This window comes from Phoca vitulina, unplaced genomic scaffold (genome assembly GCF_004348235.1).
Source record: "Phoca vitulina isolate PV1807 unplaced genomic scaffold, GSC_HSeal_1.0 scaffold2, whole genome shotgun sequence".
Lineage (NCBI taxonomy): Eukaryota > Metazoa > Chordata > Mammalia > Carnivora > Phocidae > Phoca > Phoca vitulina.
The window spans coordinates 58,915,974-58,930,151 of NW_022589705.1; the positions used below are offsets into that span (position 1 = coordinate 58,915,974).

The following is a 14,178-nucleotide window of genomic DNA, read 5'->3' on the forward strand; positions in this document are numbered from 1 at the left end:
TGTACCCACACTCTTCACCCAGTGGCCCTGTTGCCCACGGGCTCAAACCTGAGTCCAAATTGGCATCAGAAGTGGAAATTGGCCTGAACTAACAAGCTGCTTGAAGAGTCCTGTGGTGCCAGATTTGAGTCAAGTCCTGGCTCCTCCTCAGATTTGCTCTGTGACCCTGGGCAGGTTACTTCACCTCTCGGAGCCTTGGTTCTCTGCTTTTACAGGTTAACATATGTAAATGGCCTGGTACTGCCCATCACTACCTCAGTTGTCCAAACGTTACCCCACAGGGCTGTGGTGGGATTGATGGGGTCCTCTGGACACCCCAAAGAAAGGGCTTCGGTGCAAGTCCCACTCACTGGGTGATTGTTCTAGCTCTTGGTGCCTCAGTTTACCCATCTATCAAAAGGACATTGCATGACTGCCCTCCCTTCCTTGTTTTGGGGATGCTCAGATGGGATTTCAAATGTGAAAGTCCTACAGGGCTGTGATAAGGGAAGGTGTGGGTTCGGGAAAGCATGGTGGAGTCTTGTGGTCTTGTGGGCAGAGGAGGGCATTCTCTGCACTGAGAGGTGGCCCTGGCAGGGGATTCTGGAGGCAGACTTTGGAAAGGTTCAGTGTCCTCTTTTCTGGTTAGGAATACCCGGGGAAGCTGTCGAGATGGACACTGCTCTGTCTTAGTGGGCCCTATCTCCCAGAACATTGGCCAGACCCTTGCTCTGGCCAACAAGACAGGTCCCCACTTCTCTGGACCCCCTGGCTGTCTTCCTCCTTGCCCCCTCTGCTCTAGCCATGCTGGCCTCCTTGCTGTACCTCCTTTCCTGCCTCGGGGCCTTTGCATCAGCTGTTCCCCCTCCCTGGGATTCTTCGTTCCCGGAGCTGTGTGTGTGCCTGGCATCTTCTCATTCTTGAGGTCTTAGCTCAGATGCCACCTCTCCAGAGAAGCTTTCCCTGACCATCTCCTCCCTACCGCAGCTCTCCCATCGTATCACAAGGCAAGTGCTTTTGCCCGTAGCACTGACATGGTCTGACATTGTCTTACTTGTTTGCTTATTTGGTTGGTCTCCGTATCACCCCACTAGCATGTGAGCTGCACAAGGGAGGAGGCCATATAGTATCTTGTTCACCACTGTGTCACCAGCGGCTGAGAGGGTACCCAGAATTTTGTAGGCACTAAACATTGCATGGATGATGGATGGGTGAGGGTGTAGATGGAGGAGTCATGGTGGGATGGAGAGGTGGTGGCTGGATAGGAAAAGGCTGCCTCAGGTGGGGGGCGCCATCTCAGCAGGTGTATAAGCCAAGGGAATGGTCCCTGGCAAGGAGGCCGTAGAGTGGATTCCTATCCTGGGGGAGGGTCGGATGCGGTAACCCCACAGATCCTTCCAACCCTGGCTGTGCTTTCCTGGCGTCCTCTAGATCTGAAGCACAACCTGTGTTCCCCGAGGCTGCCAGGGCTGGGGTCTACTGCGCATACCTGACCACCACCGTGGGCCAGCTAAGTAGGGCAAGATGTCGCCAAGGCTGAGAAGGTCGGTGGTCCCCTTGCTCGGCTGTGGAATCAGCTCAGATACCAGCTCTGTATTGCATTGGCTGAGTCCTGCCGCTAGTTGAGGACCTGAACAAGTTACTTATTACCTCTGAGCTCAGTTTTGTCGTATGTGAAATGGGAATCACACTAGTACCTACCCTCCAGGAGTTACTAGTTTTTTGGTTCAAAAAGCCTGATTAAATAAATGGGAGCTTCCCTCTTTTCTGTCACTGAGGTGGTTCATCTCTGCCTGCCCAACTCCCTCCTCCAGGGTAGAGGATAAAACTAAAAATAGAAAAAGGCTCATAGAGATAACCTCACGTGGGGCTGTGGTCCTGGAGCAGCCAGATCCTCCTCCGGGCCCTCATCTCCAAGTGGGAAGCCATTCCTGGGAATGAGCCGAGCCTGCAGAGGAGAGGAGGGATGGCAGGGGGGGAATGTTTCTCTTAGGCCGCGGGAATGTTTGCTTTTCTTCTCCAAGAACTGGTTGTGGTCATGTAAATCACCCTGGAGGAAAATCAGAGGGTCCCCAAACGCATCTGTTGGTTTTTATATTAAAAAAAGAAAGAAAGAACGAAAGACAAAGACAACAATCTTTGTGGTTGGCTTAAAAGTATTTTAATCATCAATGAACAAGGGCAGAATAAACCCCCGGAGCAGGCAGGAATGTGGCCAGGGGACCTGAGGATGGAGGCCTGGTGGGGGCTGCCCGCCCCCTGGCACCTGGGCTCTGCCGCACAGAGCTGGCCCATGCATGCGGTTCGTACACAGGCTCACAGGGACCAGCCCGTCCCGTTCCCGTGGGGGCACGATCTCCACCCATAGAAGTTTAAGGTTGGGGTGTGCGGTGAGGCCTGGGGAGCCGGAAGGGGAGAGTCAAGGGGGGTTCCTTCTTTGGGCTTGGACAGGTGGAGTGGGCAGGTGGTCTGGGAGAGTGTGTATGTGTGTGATTGACTATACCTGGGTGCATGGTAAGTGTTGTAGGAATTAGGAGAGAGTGGGTATGCGTGTTTGTGTGATTAGATCTGTGGGGTGTGTGTGTGTGTGTGTGTGTGTGTGTGTGTGTGTGTAGGGGGTTGTTTGCAGTAGGATTGGAATGTGTATGATCTCAGAGTCTATGTTTGGGACTGTGATGGGGGTGTGGACTTTGGTGTGGGATGGGGTGTTTATGCAGTTAAGTATGTATATGTTGGGGATGTGGTTGGGGGAGTATATGGTGAAAACAGACACATGCCCATTGCATACCCCATGTCCCCCTACCCATCAACACCCGGAGCATATCCAGAACCCCCAACAGCACAGCCAGACACACGCCCGGCGCCTAGTGAACACCCGCACAGCAGCACACAGTCACATGACACACTCTCAAGCACACGCGTCCAGTAGGTGTGCGTCTGTGCGCCTGTGCCTGCGTTGGGCGAGGGTGGGCTTGAGTTTGAATTTGGGAGGTGCAGTGCGGTTGTGGCACGTGCTTATACTGGGGGAGAGTAGTTTGAGAGTGTGGTTGTGTTCAGGTTGTGTGGGGTGTGTTGATTAGGTGTTGATTCTGTGTTGGGTGTGCATGTGTGGTCGAGGCATGTGTGTGTTTGGAGGAACGTGTTTGAGAATCTGTGTTCGGCATGGACATGTGGATTGGGTGTGGGAATGTGTGCTGATGTTGGGGGGGTGTGTGTGTGTGTGTGTAGTTAGGTGTGTGGGGGGATGTTGGATGTGCACTGGCTGTGTGTGCATACGTTAGGTAGAGGGATGCTGGAGTAGAGCTTGCATGGGCTGGGAGACATGAGTCTGCTGGCCCAGCCCCGCTATGATTTGAACCCAGGAGCTTGGAGCCCCCACTCCTTCCTCCTCAAGTCGAGGACCGTGTGAGGTATTGGAGGGAGCATCTGGGAAAGTTTCTTGAAGATGGGCAGAGCCTAGAGTGGTGAAGAGCGCACTGGTGGCCAAGGACATTGCAGGCCGAGGGGCCAGGAGGGAGGAGGTCATACAGTGCATCCGGGGAAGGCAGTGGGCGCGGAGAGCGGGGTGCGAGGTGAGGGAGAGCAGAAGGAAGTGGCGCTTGGGCCACGACACGGGGACTCTGAGTGTCAGGCCCACAGCAGAGACAGGATTCCGTGGGCAGAGGGAGGAGGAGAGGTCACAGGTGGGAGAGACCCTCGGAGGGGCAGGATTGCCCGCAGCGCAGTGCTTCCTGGAGTGCTCAGGGGGCCCCTTCTGTCGGTCTCCCGGGCTCTGCCCTGCCTGCAGTGGAGTGACTGACCTGGCACCCTCCAGCACCCAGGGAGGCAGTAGGGCAGAGCCGGTCACCCTACTGGACAGATGGGGGCACGGGATGGGAGGGAGGAAGCGGCCTGAGGCCTGTGCGTCTCCCCCCATCTGTGAGAGGCCTGCGTCCTGGGCCCGGGGTGCTGAGTGCAGATGGGCCGCCGCAGTGTCCAGAGCGCCGCCTCATGGCATCCCCAGGCTTCACTGCGGCCCCAAAAGGCAGGTGTTTTGAACTTCTTTGTATGAATGTGACATAATCATAGGCTAGAGATTTTGCAAAACCAGAAAGAGAGCGCGGGTGACTCTGGGCCACCACAGTGCAGTGTTTCCTTTGGGCCTGTTCCCGTCCGCACGTGGCTGAGCCCTTAGAACAGCGTCTGACCCACAAGGGGCGACTTCACATTCATGGCTGGGATCTTGGAGTGAGAAGCGTCCGACTCCCAGTCCAGCCCTCACGTTGGATGAAGTAGTCACCTCTCTGTACCTATGTGAGGATGATTAAGAATCAGCATTGATCAGTTTAGCCTTCTGGCTTAGGAGATTCCCGTGGTTACGCGGCCCATCAAAGCCTGCGGTTTTCATAGCAGTCTTAGAGTCCATCACGAGGATGGTGGTATGGTTTACTCCTGTCTGCTGGCACTGTGGGATCTAGGTTGTCCCTGATCTTCCACTGCTCTGATTTCATAACAAGAGTATTTCGTTAACTATCTTCTTGCATAAAGCTTGTCTGGTCTCCAGCCTGGGTGGGCGCCCAGAACCCCGATGTCAGGGGGCAGTTGGAATCTGGCACGGTGTAAGTCTGTGTTCACCCTACACACAGTCCCATCTAATCCTGCAACCCCCAGGGGCAAGACTTTCTCCCATCTGGGCTCGCTGCTCCCCCAGCACCACCACCCGCCTCCTTCGGGCCCAGGCCTACTACCGAGAAAGGCCACGGATGCTCACTTGCTAATGTGCTAATGGGCTAGCTTCCCTCTGGCATCGACAGCTCAAAACCTCATCATCCATGATTTGCAGTGAGTTGGTTCCCGAGCAGTAGTCTGAAATCTCCAGGAAGAAAACCCCTTTTCCACCCAATTTGAGCCTGCATGGCTATAAGGAAACTGAAGCCTTCCTCAATAAAATCGAACCCAGGTCTCCCGAGGTTGGCAAAGGAGATGGACAATCTCATGAGGCGGGCTCCACCTGGTGCCCCTGGCTCCGGTCAGGAGTGTCGTGTCTGCTCTGACGGGTCTCTTGCCACCTCTGCCCCGTAGCAGCCCCAGGAGGTACGACAACCTTCCCTGCATGCCCCAGAGCCTCCATGGTGCCACTTCCGGGATGGGTGACCTGAGCAGGGCACTGCTCTGTGACTCTGTTTACTCATCTGTAATATGGGGATGATGACAGTGACAACAACAATAATCATACTTGCTTCATGGGGTTGTCGTGGGGACTTAAAACACTCCTGACATGTAGAGTGCTTGCAGCAGGGCCCTAAGCACTTGGTACCTGTTAGCTGGTGTCCTTTTAGCTTGAAAATGACTTTACTTTTGCAATCACGTTTCTGATAAGGGACTTGTCCCCAGAACATATTAAGAACTTCTACAGTTCAATAATAAAAAAGATAAATAACCCAATTTAAAAGTGGGCAAAAGGGGGCACCTGGGTGGCTCAGTCAGTTAAGTGTCTGCCTTCGGCTCAGGTCGTGATCCCAGGGTCCTGGGATCGAGCCCCGCATCGGGCTCCCTGCTCAGCGGGGAGTCTGCTTCTCCCTCTGCCTCGGCCCCTCCCCCCTTTTCCCCCTTCTCCCCACTCGTGCACTCTCTCTCAGATACATAAAATCTTAAAAAATAAAATAAAATAAATAAAAAATAAACATGGACAAAGGATTTGAATAGACATTTCTCCAAAGAAGACACACACATAGCCAAAAGCACAGGAAAAGTTGCTCAACCTCATTAGCCATCAGGGAAATGCAAATCAGAACCATAATGAGATACTACTTCACACCCGCTAGGATGGCGTCAATAAAAAAGATGGGTAATAGTAAGTGTCGGCAAGGACATAGAGAAATTGGAGCCCTCGCACTGATGATAGGAATGTAAGATGGTACAACTGTTTCGGAACGTTGTCTGGCAGTTCCCCAAACAATTCAATACAGAGTTACCACATGATCTAGCAATGCCACTCCTAGCCATATACCCAAACAGATGAAAACCTATGTCTATATAAAACGTTGTACGTGAATGTTCATAGCAGCATGATTCATAAGAGACAAAAGGTGGAAACAAACTAAATGTTCATCGGCTGATGAATGGACAAATAAAATGTGGTCTCTCCATGCAATGGAATGTTATTTGGCCATAAAAAGCAATGAAGTATTGATCCATGCTATAACACGATGAAATTCGGAATCATTACGCTAAGTGAAAGAAGCCAGTCACACTAGGTGCGGCATGCCAGCGCCGGAAGGGACCTGTGGCAGCATCTTCAGCCCTCTCCTCTTTATTTTTACAACTGGGGAAACTGAGGCCCAGAGAGGAGAGGTGCTACCGTAGAAAAGAGGAAGTACTTTGGAGTCAGACAGACTTGCATCCAGGTCTTAGTCAGCCTGGACTCCTGGGGCGGCTTTGGGCAAGAGTCGTCTTTAAAATGTGGAGTTGTCGGGGCACCTGGCTGGCTCAGTAGCACATAGGACTCTGGATCTTGGGGTTGTGAGTTCAAGCCCCATGCTGGGCATGGAGTCTACTTAAAATAAAATACGGAGTTGTTGAGAAGGTAAAGTGAGCAGACTGGGGGTCTAGGTAGAGCTTGGTGACTGGGGGGGGAGGTTCATCCCATGTTTAGCAGAAACTGCCCCCCCCCCATGCAAAGAAGCAACAAGGGAGGCAGGCCAGCAGGGGGGAGTTGGAGAAGCAGGAAGATTCTGTCCTTGAGTTTTTAAAAATAAATATTTGTAGAAGTTTTATATGCTTGTTGCAGACAACGTGGAAAACACAATAGCATAGGTTTATAAAAAAATTAAAGTCCTCCCTGCTGCCCCTTCCCACAGAAAGACTCTCAAGTTGGACCTCTTTGGGCTGCTCCTGGCTCCTTGAGTAAAATAGAAATGGACTTTATGAACCATATTTCTAATGAGAAATTACCGCCATTCTGCTCTGGTAATCCCTGGCAGCTCAGGCTTGGCTCGGCACGAAGGGAGAGGCAGGGAAATGGACTTTGTCAGACCTGGTCTGAGCCAAGCTCACCAAGTTTGTGTTCCAGAAGGTACAGTCATTCCAGAGATGATGAAAACCCACTGTGGTGTAGGCACTTAGCAAATACGTCTTAAAGCAGGACCCTTATGGATCCAGGCTTGAGTGGGCCTGAGGGGCCCACCAGACAGCCCTGGTTCTTGGTGACATTCTGGGGGGCTGGGTATGTCAGGGGGATTTGGCCTGGGTCAGGGCCCGAAACATGGAACATTCCAGAGCTAAGCAACACCATCCATCCATCAAAGGCAGGAGCAGGTGGTGAAAAGTGGAATAGAGCTCAGGACTCAGCAGTCAAGAGCTAGTTCTGTGAGGATGCAGGAGGAGACGGCTCTGCTGCCCTTTCTGTGGGTGTGAGGAGAATACCCTTGAGGCCAAAGGTCAGGGAGCACTGGGCTGGGAGTCAGGATCTGGCTCCCTCTCTGGTATCACCACTGACTGAATGGGCAGCCTTGAGCCAGTCTCTTCTCCTTCCCCAGCCCCAGTCTCCTCATCCGTAAAATGGGGGCAGACTTCCCCTAACACCCCTTCCAACTCAGACCTTCTGTGATTTTAAAAGAACCTTCCTTCTTACCCAAGGATGGGAATAAGCAAGGGTGACTAACCCCGACTGAGCACATTGTTCCAGTCAGCAAACGTGCCCTGAGTCCATGCTGTGTGTCCTGGCCGTTGCTGGGCTGTGGAGTGAGAGGGCCGGTCAGCGGGACCAGCATCATTCCCTGTCTGACTCACACCCCCAGCTGGTGGGAGGAAAAGACACGGAAGCCAAGAGTTAAAATCCCGAGTCCTAGGGGCTATGATGAGGGAAGGACAGGACTGTGGGACCCCAGAGGAGCCTAGCCTTAATAGTGAGGGGAATTGAGGAAGGCTCCCTGGAAGAGGCAGCATATGAGCTGAAGATTGGAGGATGAGCAAGGTTTTGCCAGGTAAAGGGGTGGGAGAAGGGCACTCTGGGTAGAAAGTGACGGGAGCAGAGGCACCGGCTTCCTGGAGTGTGACACCCATCACTGGCATGTTGTATTGCTGGGTGGAGCCCTGTCCTGACCCCAGAGATGGCGGGTCCTGCCCTCTTTTATCTCATTTGGCCCTTATAATAAACCCGCCAGGAAGGCGTGTTAACTCTTTTCAGAAAACAATTCTGGACCAGTGAGTCGAAGTAACATGCCTAAGGACACAAGCAGTACACAGCAGAACTGGGACTGGAACCTTGGTCTGCCTGAGCCCAAACCCACACCCCATCCAGCTGGCTCAGAATGTCCTCAGACGTTCAGCTGAGGCGGTAGAGATGGGTGTGGGAGCAGTCACGCTTCCCTGGTGCTCTGTGCTCTTGGTTGCTGTTGGGAAGTGAGCTGCAGCCTTGCCCTCCCCCGTCCACGCTTGTGGCTCGGATTTGCCTGTGTGTCCTCTGCCCTAGGAGTGAGGCCGTCTGTCACCACTATTTAATTAAACTGGCCACTCCGTCTCCAGAGACTCTTCGGTCGTCACTGGCCACCACATGTGGGACAGCTCGGTGATATCACCCTGTGAGGAGGCATCTGTGCCCGTCAGGGGGGCGGGGGGCATCCGACGGGGTGGGCCTTGGGTTTCCTGAGGCAGGCACGCAGCTATCGTTGTCATGGGCTTCATCCCCAGTCGTTTTGAAAGTTGGTCACATCCATGCCTTCCTTGATCCTCAGATCCCCTCTAGAGGTCATCTTGTGGTCCCCATATATTTATGTGGACGGAAACTGAGTTCAGAGGGAAGTCCTTTACCCACGTCACAGAGGACAAGAGCAAATGTCATGTCCAGACCTGACTCAGATCTCCGGCTCCACATTGAGGATGGGAGCATCCTCAAGTCCTGTTCCCCAGGACAACTCACCCAAAGCCACATGTGGAACTGAGCGGAAATCTAGTTGTGCAACCTCAGTCTATCTGGGAAAGGACCACACTGCCCACCGTGGTTTTTTTTTAAACTTCAGCAAAACACAGCGGTATAAAATATAAATAAAAAAATGTGACATATCAAGAAATAGAAAGTAGGGGCGCCTGGATGGCTCAATCAGTTAAGTGGCTGCCTTCGGCTCAGGTCATGATCCCAGGGTCCTGGGATCGAGCCCTGCATTGGGCTCCCTGCTCAGCCGGAAGCCTGCTTCTCCCTCTGCCTGCCACTTCCCCTGCTTGTGCTCTCTCTCTCTCTCTCAAATAAATAAATAAAATCTTAAAAAAAAAAAAAAGAAATAGAAAGTAGACAGTGAAGTACAAAGAAAAAAGGAAAAGTTACTCCTAACTACACCACTCAGTAATACCCACTGTTTACCATTTTAGAGTATTTTTCCAGACTTTTCTCTGTATATACAATAATTATATTCTTTACTGGAATGGAATCATACTATATTTACTGTTTGTAACTTGTTCTTTTCACTACATTGTGTCTGGGACATCTGGTTATGTGCATTTAGCTGAGCGAATGAGTGAGTGAGGAACGAACGGATGGCTAGTGAATGACTGAATGAGCATCTGTCTTGTGTCACCGGACAAGTCAGGCTCTGTGAACTGTGCTCAGACTGCCTTCCCAGAGTGGGGAGCCTCTGACTCTATTCTGCCACTGACTCCCCATCCTCCGTCGCCTCGGACCTCAGTTTCTCCATCTGCATGGGGGGTCGCAGGTGGTGATGGTCAGTCTTCGGCAGTGTCTGATCCTGCCTCTGCATAGCCCTGGGAGGGGGGCGCCCTATACTATCATTACATCCCTATAATGCCGACAAATGCTGAATCCCAGAGAGCTTGGAGGGTTTCTGCCAATCACGGAGTTGGAGGGGAGTTACGACTTGAACTCAGGCCTGGGTGATTCCGGAGCACGCTGTACCCCAGAATGAGCATGTAGGAGCAGAAAGAGTCTGCCTAAGAATCCAAGGGGACCAGAGCTGGGGCAGGGGGCCAGGGAAACCTTGTCAGCCCTGCCCTCTCTGGTCTGCCTCGATGTCCCAGTCTGTAACACAAGGGCCTCCAAAGGCCAGCCAGTCCTAACATGGAGTCTTGGGTTCCTACACAGCCTGGCCCAGCCACCCTGCCTTTACCTGAGGGCCAGAGTGGACCCAGAAAGGAATCTGGCCCAGGACCTGCCCCAAAGCCCAGAGCTTCTGCAGGGGAGCCACTGCTGGAGCTTAGCCCTGTTGCCTGAGGGAATTCCAGGCTAAGGGAACAGCATATGCAAAAGCTCCGAAAGTATGGGAAGTTCCGAAAGCCCAAGTAGTCAGTGTAACTGGAGCCTAGAGAGGAAACAGGAGCTTGGGGAGCCAGTCACAGCTGGAAGGCCTGCAGATTCAGATGTTGGGAGTCTAGAAACACCAGGCCTGAAGGCCTTGGGTCATATGCTAAAGGCAGCAGGGAGCAATCACTGGGTTTTGAGCAGTGGCATGGACAGGCTTGCCATCTAGGACTCTGTCTGACTGCAGGGTAGGTGATGGATTTGGGGGCAGTGGCCAGGGTAGAGGGAGGGAGGGGCCGGTGAGGAGAGAGGCTGCGTACCTGGCCCTTCCGTGGGGAGCGAGCAGTTGGAAGGCCTCACCTGAGCCCTGGGCCCCCTGCCCCTCCCAGGCTCCCAACTTGATTGCCCCAGGACAGAGCTGCAGGCTCATCAGCCCTCAGTCATTGGGCTGGGCCCAAGTGCAAGGCAGAGATTTATATTCTGTAAATTATTGGTGCCCAAGTCATAGCTGTGCAGCTCAGCACAATGGCATCCTTCTCTTTTTGTCCTCCTTCATTTTAGAAGCCAAAGCTAAATGTTTTAATTTTACATTATTCCTGACATAATGCTAATGAGTTCCAGGCGTCCCCCTGAGTTGGGCTCAACTCTGCAGGGCCAGGCTTCTGGGAGGGGCCCTGCTCCCCGGAACGCCCCTCCTGCCACCCCCTTGGTTCTTGGCCAAGTGCCTTGCGGCGCGTTTCTGCTTAAGGACCCCTTCCTGTTTTATCACACAGTTACACTTTTTTTCAGTTTCCTTGGTCTTCTTTCGTGTGGTGACCACAGAGGCCTTCCCCTTGTCCGAGGGACAGAAGGCTCCCCCAAGAGCCGGACAGCCCGCCCGTCCCCTTCAGACCCCCGGGGCATCCCAGGCACAGATGAGGGCTGGGACACCTCCCCCAGACTCTTCCAGAGTTTCCAGCCTATGCCGGGCTGAAGAGTGCGGGAATTGGGGTTTCAAGGGAAATAAACGATCTCGGGGAAGCTGAAAGACAGTGTGGTGGCTGTTACTGCTAGTATTGTTCTATCCTGGCGACGTGAAACATTGAATTCTTTGCTTTTTGTCCTTTCTTTCCCACGGCCTAGTGTTTCCCAACCAATCTGCTTTTTGTTGAATGCAGTGTAAGAACAGGGCCAAGGGCTTTGGCATCAGCCACCCGTGCCTTCAGTCCCTTGACTCCGTGGGCGCCCTGAGCCCAGGCTCTCTGGGACCCTCTGTCTCCTTCTCAGTGAAAGACGATCATGTGGCACCTCGTGTCCAGGGTGGCCAGCAGGTCAAAGAAGGCAGTGCACAGAAAGGGTGCACGGCTGACTTATTTATGTCCGGTTCCAACGTGAAGTCCACACACTCCAGTGAGGGAGAAAGAAATGCAGTGTGGCCATTTGCCATGAACTCCCTTCCCAGTCTGAGCATCCGCATGCTGCCAATCCAAGAGTACTGCCGTCTTTTCTCTTGGTTGTGTCTAAGTTCCCGGGTGGGGGGCTTATACTGAACCAAAGGGTCCTCAAGGCTTTTCTCGAGCTGGCACCTGCCGAGCCTTCCAGCGTCCCGCCCCATCTTTGGCCAGAGTCTGCCTGTGTCCCATCCCTCCGAAAGGTTGCCTCAGGGTCAGCTCAGACTCCGTCTCCCCCATGGTGCTGCACTTGGTACCTCCTGAGACATCCGGAGCCCTGCCCGTAGGGGGCCTGGGCCCCGCCTGGGAAGAGCCCTGCTTCAGGTCACACAAGCTTAGCTGGGGGTGCTGATGGCACCCCCAGAGCGTGGCCCCAGGGGTGAAAGGGCAAAACTCAGAGCCTCCCCATTTTGAGGGACCGCAACCATCTACACATGTCTTGCTTCTCCTCCAGTGTCCCGGGAGCGCTGTCTCAGGAGTGGGGACACAGGAAGCTTTGCTCTTTCTCCTGACAAAACCTCTCCTGGCCTCTACTAATCTGGGGTCTCCCCGCCCTGCCCCGCATTTCCCTCAAGGCTCAGTTGTTTGTTACTTGGCTTCTTTCATTCATTAACAGATATTTACGAAAGCCCACTCTGTGCCAGGCCCTGTGTTGGGCACTTTTAGATGGGTTTATGGCAGAAAGATCATTTGAAATATTAGCTGTGCATGAGTCATCTCTGTCTCCAGAGATCTTTCCATTTGGCCCTGGGGCCTGAGATGTTGAAACCCGAAAGCCAGAAGCTCATTCCTGTCTGCTCTGCTTTCTGTTAAGTTATCTCCTCCCTGAGGCACCTGGGTAGAGGCATAATGCTATTCCACCCATTTGACAGATGAGAACTGAGGCCCAGCAGGGAAAGGGACTTGCCCTGGATACCTGGCCCAGGGGGCTCCCCTGTGGCTGACCAACTGGGTGCCCGGCTTCTAGCTGGATGTCACTGTGCACAGTGGGGCAGCTGGGGCCAAGGAGAAGGGGTATTGGCAGCAGTCCCAGCTGTGGAGAGACCCCAGCGGAGGCCTCTGAATCCCAGGCCTGCCTCTCACAGGGTTGCCGTGATGCCGGTGGGACGAGGGAAAAGAGGTGTTCTGAACACTGAGGCACTTGGCCACCAGAAAGGTTTGCTGTGTCTCTTCTGAACTTCTCATCCCCTCTGGGGGTTGGATTTCATTTGGATTTTTTGTTTGTGTAATTTGTTTCTAATGGTAACTGACCTTCCTTCACCAGCTCGAGTGTGAGTGCAAGACTGTCCCCTTTCCTTCCATCCACCATGAATCCAGGCACTAGGTTGGATCGGTGGTGGGAGGATGTGACATGGGCCAACTTGGCCCCATTCAGGGTGGCTAGCTGGGGGGTGAGGAGTGGCGATGGTGCTGAGGCAGGTCAGCCCGGCCTGTTGGTAGCCCTGGGCCTCAGGTAGCAGGTCCAACCCAATTTAGAGCTGGTAGCTTTCCGGAGCCATCTTACACTGTCCAAGCAGCCCTGATGAACACAAAGTTGCCTGGCTTGGTTCCTGAACATCGGGGGGCACAGGTCACTCCCCTCCTCCCTGGTAGGGTTCCTCCCCCAACCAACCTCCATGGTCCCTACTATCCATAACCAGTGGTCTGGCCCAACCCTGCCCCTGCCCCTCACAGGCCTGGTCCTGAATGCTGCCCCCTCAAGGTGGGGGCCCAGAACCTCATAGGACATCCTGTCGGATCCAAATCCCAGGGGCATGCTGGGCAGGTCGCTCCCACCCACCCATGACATTAGATGGGAACTTGGCATGTTGTACATTTATTTGTAATGATGCCCAGTGACCTGACGTGAGGTTTTCTTTCAGGAGATGGGGGGGATGTCTGGGGTCTCTTTCCTCCCAAAGCAGTCCTAGGACGCTGGGTATCACGCAGCTGCCACCTGCACGACCCTGGTGCACGTTCAACCCCCTCGCCCCACCCGTCCTGGACAGGCAGCCTTGGGGTGATTAAGCCCAGGGGAAGCAAGTGACTGGTCTAAGGTTGCATAGCAACCGGTGACAGAGCCAGGGCTGGCCTCGGGTCTTCAACCCCGATGTTTTCACATATGGACCCATCCCCGCTTTTTCTATTTGGAATTTGGGAGAGGAGCCAAAAGGGGGACTGACATTTCCTGAGCACCATCCTGTACCCAGGAGCAGGAGCATGCCGCGCTGGTGTCCATAACGGGCATCTGAGGCCAGGAGCGTCACCCCATCTTACAGTGGGAACACGGAGCCTCACAGGGGCCAGGAGGAAGAGGAACCAGACCCGAGCCCCAACTCTGCTGGTGGTGGGGAGACATGGTGCCCAGGCCCGGGGGCAAGCTTATCTGAGGGGAGGGGATGCTGAAGCTGGTGGCTGGATAGGACCCTTTTGTTCACCGTGGTCCGTCTCCCTCCTCCTCCCGAAGCAGCACTGGCCAGCCTCGCCGCAGCTCGGGCAGTCACTGCCCCCAGCCACAGAGGGGTCTCCTCCGCGAAGGGGACTGGGCGCTCCTGCTTGGCG

General features: G+C 53.9%; 1 protein-coding gene across 1 annotated transcript in view; it reads left to right on the forward strand.

Annotated features, from left to right (window-relative positions):
• The window catches only part of GLIS1 (GLIS family zinc finger 1), an 86,916-nt gene that overhangs the window by 43,194 nt on the left and 29,544 nt on the right, over positions 1-14,178 (forward strand). The gene's annotated exons all lie outside the window — the stretch shown is intronic.